The sequence below is a fragment of the Sciurus carolinensis genome, chromosome 17 (assembly GCF_902686445.1).
Source record: "Sciurus carolinensis chromosome 17, mSciCar1.2, whole genome shotgun sequence".
Lineage (NCBI taxonomy): Eukaryota > Metazoa > Chordata > Mammalia > Rodentia > Sciuridae > Sciurus > Sciurus carolinensis.
In genome coordinates, this window is record NC_062229.1 from 49,560,761 (window position 1) to 49,573,794 (window position 13,034).

At 35.6% G+C, this 13,034-nt stretch overlaps 1 protein-coding gene and 1 pseudogene across 1 annotated transcript in view; one reads left to right on the forward strand and one right to left on the reverse strand.

Annotated features, from left to right (window-relative positions):
* Tbc1d5 (TBC1 domain family member 5) overlaps nucleotides 1-13,034 on the forward strand; it is a 536,784-nt gene that overhangs the window by 376,779 nt on the left and 146,971 nt on the right.
* On the reverse strand, nucleotides 3,817-4,127 carry LOC124968904 (ribosomal biogenesis factor-like; annotated as a pseudogene).

Consider the following 13,034-nt stretch of genomic DNA (forward strand, 5'->3'; position numbering starts at 1 on the left):
GACTACTCAAGGGATTAAATGTGAGCCTCATGCCTGATGCATTTTAAACTCTGAAAGGTAATGGCTATGTACTGTTAAAGCCCAATGAAGATGAAAGTGATCCTACCTGTAAGTATTATGATTTCAGCAACATATAGGAATAGGAGACTAGGAAAGAAGTCAGCATGAGCTTTGTTTTGCTTTAATATTTACTTGGGCATTATAAAACTCTTGGAAGCTTACAGTGCCAAAATAAGACCTCCAGCTATTATGAATATGCATTTTGTTTCTTCTATCTAGATAACACCTTAACTCTTTGTTTTTGAGGGAATTCAGCACTTACATTCTACAACATAATAGCTACAGAATTTGATATTCTATAAAATTAAAGTTGGAATCTGTATAAGCTTAAAGTGTAGACCATTGTTTAGATTCTTAACTGCAGAGGGTAGGAAACATGCCTGTTTAATTTGTGTTTTGTCATATCTAAATACTCAAATGTGCAGACAGACATTGATGATACTTTTTGTTAATGGAAAGTAGAGTAGTTATCATGATGGAATTTTTTGTGTGTGTTTTCAGTCTGGGGGTTGTAACTGTGCTGGGAGGAGTCATGGGTCCTTCTGACCATGGTCTAGAGTCCTTGCTTGCTCAGCTACCTGGACCACCACCTTGGAAACCTAGTCAGTTACAGTGTGGGGGCAGGGCAAAAGTGGTTGCCATTATGGAAATATTAACTCGACTATCCTGCTTATAAAATACTCACATTTTCATCTTCCACCCTTAAAAAGTAATTTGGTAATTTTTTGAATTTCCAATAAACAGCCATTTGATTCTTTCCTTCTTTGATGGGGGAAAAACTTATTAAGAGCCCCATGTCAGATAAAACAATAATTTTCCACATTATATTTAGTAATACCAGTTCATTGAAATAATGAAATTAATACTTACTATTTTTAAGATGCTCTTATAAGAAGTTATGATTTTGGGGGCTGGAGATATAGCTCAATTGGTAGAATGCTTGCCTTGCAAGCACAAGGCCCTGGGTTCAATCCCCAGCACCGCAAAAAAAAAAAGTTATGATTTTCTTATTGGGATTTTTTTTATACTCAGATTTTAATACTTAGGTCAAATTTAAATCTGTCATTTTGACTGAATTGTATAAATCGGTTTATACATATTTTATACAAATACATAAATTGACTTTATACATATTTTAGCATTATTTCTAAACCAACTTGCTTATCTTTGCGTTATCTGTAGATTCTTCCCCCCTCCATTGAATGTAGTGTTTACTTTGAAATGATCACTTTGGAAGGGAAAAAAAAATTCTCGGCTCCAGTTACCTTATTCTGAATCCTTTTGATACAATTTTGTGGAGATCCAAAAACCATTTGTCCTGGAATTACATCAAAAGCTGACTTACATCAAGTCTTGGTATCCAGTTAGGTTTTCATAAACGGAATATAACCATAGAACAAAATTGATGTCATTCTATTAAATAACTGGACTGACTTCTTAAAATGTGTATCATGAAAAACAAAAAAAGGCTAAGGAACTGCTTCAGTTTGAAGAGCTATAATGGCTAAACAGGATATGTGAGTGTGGATGGGATACTGGACTTGGGAGTAGTGATGGAAACTGTCATTGGAAACACTGAATTTGGGTATATACTGTTGACTAAGTTATTAATATTTTAACATTGTTAATTTTCTTAATTTTTTTTTAACAAAGAAAATGTTCCTCTTCTCAGAAAATGCTTGCTAAAGTAGAAATGAAGGTGATGATGTCCACAGATCCCTCTCCAGTGAGTTCAAAGACAAATTAGTTTTATATATATATATATATATATATATGTATGTATACACACACAAACACATGTATAGATAGATAGAAATGCAGATATAGTTATAAACATAGATATATGTATCTTTGGGGAGGGGAGGGTTTTTGGTGCTATTGTAGTGTTGAAGTATCTCTCTGTTTTTACACTATTGTCTGATTTTTTTCACTTTTTAAAATTTATTTTTATTTTTACAGACTGCATTTTGATTCACTGTACACAAATGGGGTATAACTTTTTATTTCTATGGTTGTACACAATGTACATTCACACCATTCATGTAGTGAGGGGAGGGGAGAGTGGGGGTTGGAGGAAAGATGTCGTAATGAGACAAACGTCATTACCCTGTGTACATATATGATTACATAAATGGTGTGACTCTACATGGTATACAACCAGAGAAATGAAAAGATGTACTCCATTTGTGTACAATGAATCAAAATGCATTCTGCTGTCATGAATAACTAAATAGAAGAAAAATTTTTTAAAAATACTGTTCCATCCCCCTGCCCAAAAAAAACCTGACTTACTTATATCTCAGTATCTGAATTTAGTCTTTTTCCCCCTTCAGCAGAATTTAGGACTGAACCCAGATCCTCAAACATGCTAACAGGCACTCTACCACTGTGGTACAACCCCAGCTGAGATCTCGCTAGGTCTTCAAGTGGAAGAACACATGCCACAGTTCTTAGCATGAGAAAGGTGTATATAACCTCTTGTCTGTGAGGTTATATTTAAAAGGAGATAGGCTTTCTTTGAAGGTGTCATTAAGAAATAGAAAGACTCTTTAGTTTTATGGATATAGAACCTAGTTTTAACTAGGTTTTAATCCTGACCACTATTTTCATACCTCTGTAATTGGGCAAGGTTTTGAGCTACAACTGCTTCATCTTTAAAATAGGAACACACTTGTCTCCCAAGATTGACATAAGTATAAAAGAAAATAACTATATAAAGTATACACGGCAAGTGTCTTCAATTCATGTTGGTTCTCTTGTGAATTATCACAGTTCAAATATATACTCCAATAATTCATATCAATTAGAATTTCCAAAATAGATTTAGATGGTAAGTAGAAGAGAGCCCCTTTAACCTCTAGTTTGCTCGTAAAATCAGTGTTCCTTCTAGAATCGGTAGCATATGTCTCTGCTCTGAGCTGTTGCTTGACCTCCTCACAAAGACTCACTGTCATGGTCCTTTGGAATTTTTTTATTCCCAGGAAATACACTAACTTAGAAATCTCCAGTGTAAGTGTGCATTGCTATTTCTTTGACCCGTCAAGCCACCTCACTCCTTTTATTATCTCCTCTCTAACCCCAACCTGGCTTCATCTCATTTATCCCACTGCTCTTTTTAGTGTCATTAATTCCACTAATGCCCTGAATTCTCCAGATTGTCCCTGCTCCTTCATTTTAATCACCCCCCTTGCATTCATCTTTAGTAACTTGACCCTTTCTCCCTCTGTGTTTTTCACCTAGAAAAACTCAAATCCTACTTGTGCTTGTAAATGAGCAGCTGAAAATGACAAAAGAAAAATACAACCATACTTACGGGACTTGATTTTTGTAGCATCAAGTGGACATCAGCATTGTCTAGCAGTCTTCCTATGCTTTTTCTCTTTGTAAATGTCTTAAGACATCTCTCCAAACAACTCCCCCATGCTTCTCTTGATGTTTGTTTCACCAAGAATGTATAATGGAACTTCCCCACCATTCCCCAAAACAGATCTTAACAGTTTCTTACATCTCTCCCTGCTTGTCTCCAACACTGACCTTTAATCTTCTGCTTAGACACTGCATCCTCTTCTTTCATACGCAAAAAATTTGTTCTTACAGTTATATTCACTTCTTCCTATGTCCGCTTCCCTTCTCTGCTCTTATTTTTAATTATATATTTTAATTATAATTTAATTATTATAAATTAATTATTATTATAAATTATTATTATAAATTAATTAATTATTATTTTTAATTTATTGGTACATCATGACTGTATTACAACTGAGCCATTAAGCTTGTAGCTTCATCAACATTAACTGGTTCATTTTCATGGTGCTGCTGAGAGATTAGCTGTTTCTGCAGAGGTTCAAGGAAAGGTCCTTTTGAGAAGTGTATAAGTTCCTTTAGTATATCTAAAAAACTTTATTCATTCTACTAACTTGTTTATCACTTAACAATGTCCATTTTAAGATTAGTGGTAACTGGTTTTATTTTGGTTTTATCCTTAAAGTACTTTTGAAAAAACTGGTTATATGAAATACATTCCTGGACTTCTTCCCTCTTTGTTCTTGGCTATTGTTTTTCATACCTTGCACAGCTGCTTAAATGCTGACTCCATCTGCACCTGACTGAACTATTAGTAGCATATAAACTTACTGTAATCTCTCTCCTCTGAAGGAATAAGAAACAAACATTACAATACTCTAACCTGACTACACACAACCCAGCTGTTTTCTGTTTCTTACTACCCTTGAGAGCAAAATTCTTCAAAGAAAGAGAAGTAGCACAGTTTTCATTTCTTCCAACTTCTTTAAAGCAATATTCTCAGTTTGTCACCTCCTAGACCCAACCCCACTTCACCTCACCACATTTATTCCATATCTTTGATAGTCAGAGTCAGAAAGGCAGTGCAGTCAAATGAACCAGTTGACTATGGCCTGGCTTAGAATGAGAATGGAGAGAAATGGTATTGTTCACAAAACTTAAGACTGTAAGACTGCTAAGTTTTGATCGAAGAAGGAAGATGTCAGTTGAGATGGAGGAGACAGAGGATTGCATAATATTCAGATGTTTGCTTGGCCAACTGAGGAGAATACAACAGGAGCAGGTTGGGTGGGAGAGTAGTTCACCATTGAATGTGGTGAGCGTCAGGTGCTTATGGGGCATCTACATGATGAAATCCAGTGATCAAACAACTATATTTGTTGTTTGAAAATCATAGAAGAAATATCTGTTGTCAGAGGAGATTTATCAGCTAGGAGAGTACTGTCTGAAGACTGCTGAGTAGACCTTATTGAGAATAAGGGTGGGAAATGGAAGGTTGAGAGATTTGAAGATACCAAAGAAAATTTAAAATAGACACTACAAAGAAACTAATAATTAGCTGACTAAGACAGCAGGAGAGATTGATAGGTAGAGTTGAGGGTACCACTAAGATGGATTGAATATATGCTGAATTTATACTTGTGCTTTGGTGATTAACCTAAGCAACCACTAGCTACCAACATACAGGTGCTAAGGACATTTGGCTTTGTTCAGGTTTGGAGTTTTGTCACACAGATGGACAGATGAACAGTGAGGTAAGGGAATCGACTCTTTCACATAATGGACAATAGTCTCTGAACAAGACACAGGAGAAAATGGGGACAGAAAGAAGGCCTGGTAAGTGAAGAGGAAGTTGAGGTGAATGGACCAGAGGTTGTAATGAGATCTGAAGGAATAGTTATTAGCAGAGTGACCAAGGTCAGGGAGAACCATGGGGCTGCCACACATTGTTCATGTCCCTGCTCCCAGTGCCACTGCATTGCTTCACAAGTGAAAGGTCTTTCTGAGTTTAAGAAGCAGTAATTTCTACTTGAAATATCCTACTTGTTTTCCTCAGTTTGTCCTAAAATGCTACATGTCTGTACCCATGATCCAGAATAGGGAAAATAAAGGCTGTGTTTTATCAGACTTGAGAATTGATAAGGTAGGAAAATGAAGAGTGGTAGAATCCAAAGTACTTGTTCTCATCATGGAATAAATCTAAGATAACCTTTGTGGTTCATCTCCTATAAAAATGAATTACTTGGATGATGAGGAGGACGACAAGGAGTATATAAAATCTTCCGTGAGGTCAAGGGTCTTATTTGTTGCTTGTTTGTGTTTCTGTAGTCAACAAATGGTTATTGATAAAAAATAAAGCTTAACACCCAAATTCCTATAAATTAACTGAGAATCACTTATTGAACAATCATCAATTTTGCTACCAAGCATGTTAAAAAACAGCTTTTTCATTTGTCCCTGATCATTAGAATTGCATAGCACCTCTTCCATCTTTATGCCCAGAATAGTACTGTATAAAGTGCACTTGTTGCATAAGCTATCTAATGTTGATGAATGGCTTAGCAAAGACTTAGAACAATGATTTTGAAATAATCATCAAGTTATCCCTGCAGATGTTATAAGGGACCTAAGTGAGTAGCATCCCATAATTAATATACTTTAATTTTATCAGAAGCCAGTGCCATCCCCTGGCTCCACAGAAAAGATACCATTCAATGACATGGGGTGGTGTTGGGGGAGTTTTTTCCACTCCCATGAGGCAAGCCTGTGAAGTCAGGAAGCATCTCTTCAGTACCTGCCTCCAGCTGCTAATTTCCCCTTTCCTCAGTGTTAGGCACTAAAAATTTCCTTGGTGAAATTGCCATTTCCTCATTCTTTAACTTGAACTTAATGATTATAAACATTTCATACCAAAATTTTTGCACCAATGGCTGATGGACATAATATCAGTATTTGTGGATTCAGATATTGTAAATTCAGAGAATTTTATGGATTGTATGTTGTGTTTCAAGATTTTTGAACTGGAGCTTTATTAGTATATTTTATTCTGGATCTCCACTTAAAAATTTCTGAAGATCTTTTCTCATGTCATAGGAAATAGCTCATATTTTCAAATTTAATGCAAGTTAACATCTCAGCACTGAATAATTTTGAGGGGCAGTGTATCATAAAGAAAGGGTAGTACTATATTGTAAGGAGATTAAAAATGAGTCATGGTTCTGCCACAATCTTACTGATGACCTGATAAATAATTTATCTCACAATTTCTTCATTTGCCCTATTGTCACTGGTTGGCCAGATGATCCCAAATGAATGATCTGTAACAGGGTAGATCCATGGAAGAAAACAGAACACATTGACTAGAGACTGTGGAAATGGAGAACAAGTCTTGACAATAGTTGTAAAAAAGTAAATTTTCTCATCCCACCCAGATTATCTCTAGTTGGTGCTACAAAGACAAGACTGGAGGATTTATAAGTTGCATCCATGGCTTTCACTGGATTTTATAAAGACAGCTAAAAAGATTCTTATAACAAAGATGTGTTAGACATCCTCCATTATATTAACTGCCAGACACTGTTGTAGGCACTGACTTTGCAGTAATGGAAAAACAACAACATAAAGATAACATCCCTTGCCTTATGGTACTTCTGTTACAGTGGAAGAGATAGACATAGATGTGAAGCGTAGATTACCTTCAGACAAGAATAAATATTATGGAGAAAATTAGATGGATCTAAGGAGTATGGGAATCTAAGAGTTAGTGTTTTAATTCAGTTGCCAGAGAATGTCTCATTGAGATGGTAACAATTGAGTAAAGACCTAAAGTAGCTGTGGGATGTAAACATACATTCTGGGGAAAAGACCTTTAAACAGATGACACTGTAAGTGCAAAGAACTTGAAGTAGGACTAGAGTTGACATGCTCAAACCCAACTCAACTGAAGCAAGGCGAGCAGGATAGCAGTGGGAAATGAGATCAAAAGGTACAATCAGATCTTGAAATCCATTGTAAGGACATAGACTTTTGTTCTGAAATGAACTAGAGAAAGTTGAGCAGAGACCTATTATCTGACTGACCTTTTGAAAGGACCACTCTGGAATCAGCAATGAGGATGGACTATAGGAAAGCAAGGGTAGAAGCAAGGAAATCAGTGAAGAAGCTATTTCGGTTATAATTGTGTTTCAGTTATAATTGTGTTTCAGTAGTAAATTTCCACTAGCAGATGGTCTCCATGAGCACAGAAATGTTTGTCTGTTTTGATTACTACAATAATCTCATCATTTATAACAGTTGATAGATTTTATGCCCTCAGATAGTCTTTTTTTTTTTAAATTTTTTAGTTGTCAATGGACCTTTATTTTACTTATTTATATGTGGTGCTGAGAATTGAACCCAGTGTATCACACATGCCAGGCAAGTGCTCTCCCACTGAGCTACAATCCCAGCCCTGTCAGATAGTCTTTTTAATAAAAGGAAAAATTAATTTTAAAAGACAATTGGTTAATCAAAATGAAAGACAATGGTGTTATCTGTAAAATTGGTAAAAAGTAGTCAGATTGCAAATACATTATGAAGGTAAATTTCACAGAATTTGCTAACGGACTAAATATGAGGTGTGAAAGAATGAGAAAAGCAAATTCCAAGGTTTTTGGAGCACTGGAAGGTTGAGTTGCTCTTTCCTAAGTAGGAAAAGAGTAAGAACAACAAAAGGTGAGCACTGGACAAAGTACAGAGTTCTGGTTCAAGAGAATATAGAGCAGGCACATTCCACACTGTCTCCAACTGAATGAATTCCGTCTCCAACTGAATGCAACTATAAAACTTTATCAGATGAATGGAATAAGCATTTGAGGACTGTGAGAAATAAACAATGGCATGGACATTGGAGAATACCAAAATTCAAAGTACCACCAAGCTGGCAATGAGTTCTGGCTTTCTCCCCACTCCAGTGTCCCCAGCTTGCATAAAATGTAGCTTTGCTCCCTGATAAATTAGTTCAGCTTTTCTCTTTATCAAAAGTATTTTGAAAATACAAACAGTTTTGCCCCTGGACTGTCTACAGTATTCTTTCGTGAATGGTGTCTGTTTCCAGAAGATTGATTCTTCTGATTTTCTCCTTACATGCTGCATGCTCTAGGAGACAAGTACAGTCACTGAGAACTTATCTATTCCATCATTTTCACTCACTTGGTTTTAATATTGATCTAGTTTTTTAAAAAATTATTTACCATTTTTGTTTTTAATGGTTTAACAATCATAGTTTTTGTGACTAACTTTGTAGATAATATTTGTAATCAGATTTTATTGAAGTATAGTTGAATAAACACATCCATTTGTACCATAGTCAGTATATAGAAGTGTTCCTTCATTTTAAAAATCTTCCCGTGGCTACCACTCATCTATTCAGTTGGTCTCTATATCTTTGCCTTTTCTAGAATATCATATAAATAGAGCAATGTGGTTTGTAGTTTTTTAAGTCTGGTTTCTTTCACTTAACATGTATTTAAGCTTCATCCGTGTTGTTGCTCATATCAGTAGCTAATTACTGTATATTGTTGAATAGTATTCCAACATTTGAATATACTACAATTTGTTTATCTTCTTACCTGTTGAAGAACATTCAGGTTTTTCTAGTTAGGGATAGTTATCAATAAAAACATAAATACTCATGCAGGTGTTTGTTAAACAAATTTCTTTTGGATAAATGCCAAGGAGACAGATTGCTGGGTTGTTTGGTAATATATTTTTTAACTTTATGAGAAACAATCAAATGGTTTGCAGACTCCTTTCCAAAATGGCTAATACTGTTTTATATTATCAACAGTGTATGAGAGGTTCCATTACTTTTTATCCTTGTCACCACTCTATTTTGTCATTTTTAGAAGCCATTTTTAAGCCAGGCATGGTTGTGCACAACCATTGTCCCACCAGGAAGATTACTGCAACGCAAGAGTTTAGGACCAGCCTGGGCAACCTAGCAAGACTTGCCTGGTCAGGGGTGGGTGAGGAGCAGTTCCAGTGGATTATACAATATCTCTTTGTGGTTTTAATTTATATTTCCCTAATAATTAATCACATTCAGCATCTTTTCATATTTTTATTTACTATTCTACCTCTTTTTTGATGAAGTGTCTGTTCACACCTCTTGTCCATTTATTTAAATTGGGGTATTTGTTTATTATGATTAAGTTATGAGAATTCATGTGTATATTTAAGAAATAAGTCCTTTTACATTTTTTTGTAAATATTTTCTCCCAATGTGTTGCTTGTGTTTTCATTGTAACAGTGTCATTCAAAGAGAAGTTTATAGTTTTGACAAGGTCTGATTTACTAGTTTTTTATTAGAATCTTCTATGTCCTAAGAAATCTTTGCATATATCAGCATCACAAGATTCTCTACTTATTTTCAGACATTTTATAATTGTTGCTTTCAGACCTATTATCCTTTAAGTAAATTTTTGTATGTAGTGTGAAATATAGGTATAGGGTTAATCATTCTGTAGTGAAAGTAAAATTATTCCAACATTATTTGTGAAAAAGATCATCCTTTCATGACTGAATTGCCTTGACATCATTAACAAGAATTAGTTGGTCATATGTGTTGGTCTGTTTTAAACTCTATTGTTTCCTTACTTTAGCTGTCTTTTTTCAATAATGTATTGTCTTGATTCCCTTAACTTTATGGTATTTCTACATATCTGTAGTATGAACCCTACAGCTTTGTTTTTGTTTGTGAAATTGTTTAGGGTTTCTCAGTCCTTTACTTTTCCATTGATATTTTAGAATCAATCTGTTGATTTTGCCAGAAATGTTGCTGGGATGTTTATTAAGATTGCATCAAATCCATTAAGTTAATTTTTAAATAGTAGGTATTTTTACAGTATTGTTCTAGGCAATTTAAATTTAAATTGCCCAGGCAATTTAAAATGGTATGACTTTTAATTTATTTGTCTGTTGAGTTCATCATTTTTGTAGTTTTCAGCATACAAATATTTGTTTCTTATATTCATCCTTAAGTATTTCATGGTTTGTTTGTGGATACTACCATAAAGATGCTATTTTTTACTGGGTTAAGTGGCTCACACCTATAATCCAAGCAGCTCCAGAAGCTGAGGCAGGAGGATTGCAAGTTCAAGGCCCGCTTTAGCAATTTAGCAATGCCCTAAGCAACTTAGCAAAACCCTGTCTCAAAATTAAAATTTAAAAAAAGACTGGGGATTTGGCTCCGTGACTAAGCACCCTTCCATTCAATCCCTGGTTACCACCCCCCACAAAAAAATGCTCTTTTTTAATTTCAATTTCTAGTTATTTATTACTTCTGTGTAAAAATACATATAACTTTGGTATATTGACTTTTCACCTTCTATCTTTTCTAGAGTCAGTAATTAGTTTTAAGTAGCTATTTTTTTAGATTGTTTGGAGTCTCCTTAAATTTCTTTCTTCTTCTGGTGTCAGTGATTCTTATATATAATTGATCGTAGATGATTTCCTAGTATTTTTTTAGGGATTTTTGTGCTTAAATTCATGGAGAATATTGTTCTGTAGTTTTCTCACAGTTTCTTTGTTAGTTTTTTGAGATCTTGATAACTCTGGCTTCATTATATGATTTTTTGCATCTCGTTTTCAGAAAGAATTTGTGAAAAAATGGTATTAATCATTCTAAAATGTTTAATTGCCAGTCAACTTTGTTTCTTCCCATATTTTCTTATTTTTTAAATTGAATGCTGCACATTAAATGTTACAGTCATTGAATTTCTGAATTCTGTAGTCTTCCTTTAAAGAAATATTGATTTAACTTTTGGCAAGCTCTTAAATTACTTTGGGATCATCCTGGGTTTTTCTGTTTTTAGTTTGATTTTGGTGGGGGGGGATTCCGGGGATTGAACTCAGGGGCACTCGACCACTGAGCCACATCCCCAACCCTAATGTGTACTTAGAGGAGTGTCTCACTGAGTAGCTTAGTGCCTTGATTTTGCTGAGACTGGCTTTGAACTCTTGATCCTCCTGCCTCAGCCTCCTGAGTCATTGAGATTACAGGCTACCGTGCCTGGCTTGATTTTTTTTTTTTCCCAAGATAAAGAAAAGCATATTTACTGGGGGTTAATTAGGATTGCTATCTGGGAAAACACATATTCAAGCAGTCTTGAAAATTTCTTCCCTCTTGATCCTTATGATATTTGTTTTAGACCTTTTAAGAGTATATTTTTAATGTATCCTTAACCCAAAGTCTGATTTAGCCTTAATACTAAAGCATGATGCCTTTGCTTTTTTGGGTTGTTTTTTGTTTGTTTGTTTGTTTGTTTGAAATTTCCATTCATACCATCCTCTCCTGAGTCTGATTGGTCAAAACTTAAATGTTTCCCAGCATTGTAAAATCTTGCAGTTTTTCCCATTCATAGTAATAGTAATTCTTCTTCTGGTAGTTTTTCTTTGCTTGGCCTCCTACAGGCTTACCCTTCACTTGCACAACAGTATTCAGTGTACACCTAGGAGATGCCCTGTACAGATTTCTGGAAATGGTTTGTCGCGTCCCCTCTGCCCGCAGAGAGAGACACGGCAAATGTCTGAAGCTTTGGAAGTTTATTGTGCACAGGTTCTTTCCTACGCTTCTCTTACCCCTAGCTTCTTCGCACTTTCAGCTTTCCTTTTCCCAGCTCCTTCCACTCCCGCGTACTTCCTCCTTCCAGCTCCGTTCTCGCTGCTGTCGCCGCTGCCGGTTCTTCCGCTTCTTCCGTCCCTTCCTCAGCTTCTGCCCCCTACTCTCCCACCCACCAGGCTTATATACACTTCAGTCAATCAGGGGAGAGTACACAAGATAAACGCGGACAGCTGCAGGCGCGGGATGGGTACACGAGGGGGCATGCTCTAGCCACATCGTTAACTAGCCAATTATTGGAATTTGCTGGTTGTTTACTGTATAGCTGGCCGCTTTTGGCTCAGCGTCAGGCGCCATCTTGACCATGTCTAAGGCCAGGGGCTCTAGAAACCCCGACAATGGTTCTCTGTAGAGTTTACTCTTTTAAAGGTATCATGTCCTTCAGACTTCCCTCAGCCTCTCATCTGTCTTCTTAGTAAGGCCAATGCCTTCTACTCTGGGCTTCTCTTCCTTGCCCTATGGTCTCAAAAGTGCTTACAGGTAGAAAGCCAGTTATCATAGGTTCACTCAGTTGAGTTTTTACTTTTCTTTTTCCTTCTCATGTCAGCTATTCTAACTGTTTATAGTGTAAAAACATGTGCAATATCAACTAATTCCATCATGGCCCAGAGGAGAGGTCAGATGTGTTTTTTAAAACAAGGGTAAATCAATCATATTCTATTATGAAAAATCATCCCTTAAGCAGAGGAAACTGAAAAAGGTTGAAGGTAAAAAAAATTGCACGGACATATCAGAAGAAGCAAGTAGAAATGAACGCATGTGTAATGACATTCATATAAACCAAGTGAATTTAAAGCAAATATTGATTGAGAGAAATGAGAACAATTTATAGTGGAAAAAGTTTACAATTCATAGTGAAGATCTTTCTTTAATCATTAATCGTTAAATACACATACCCCCAATAACAGCAGACCTTATCATTTAACAGCTAGAGGAAATGTAAGGAGAAATACACAGAAATGAAATACTAGTAAACTACTTGTACATCTTCTAACTCATGGTAAATCAG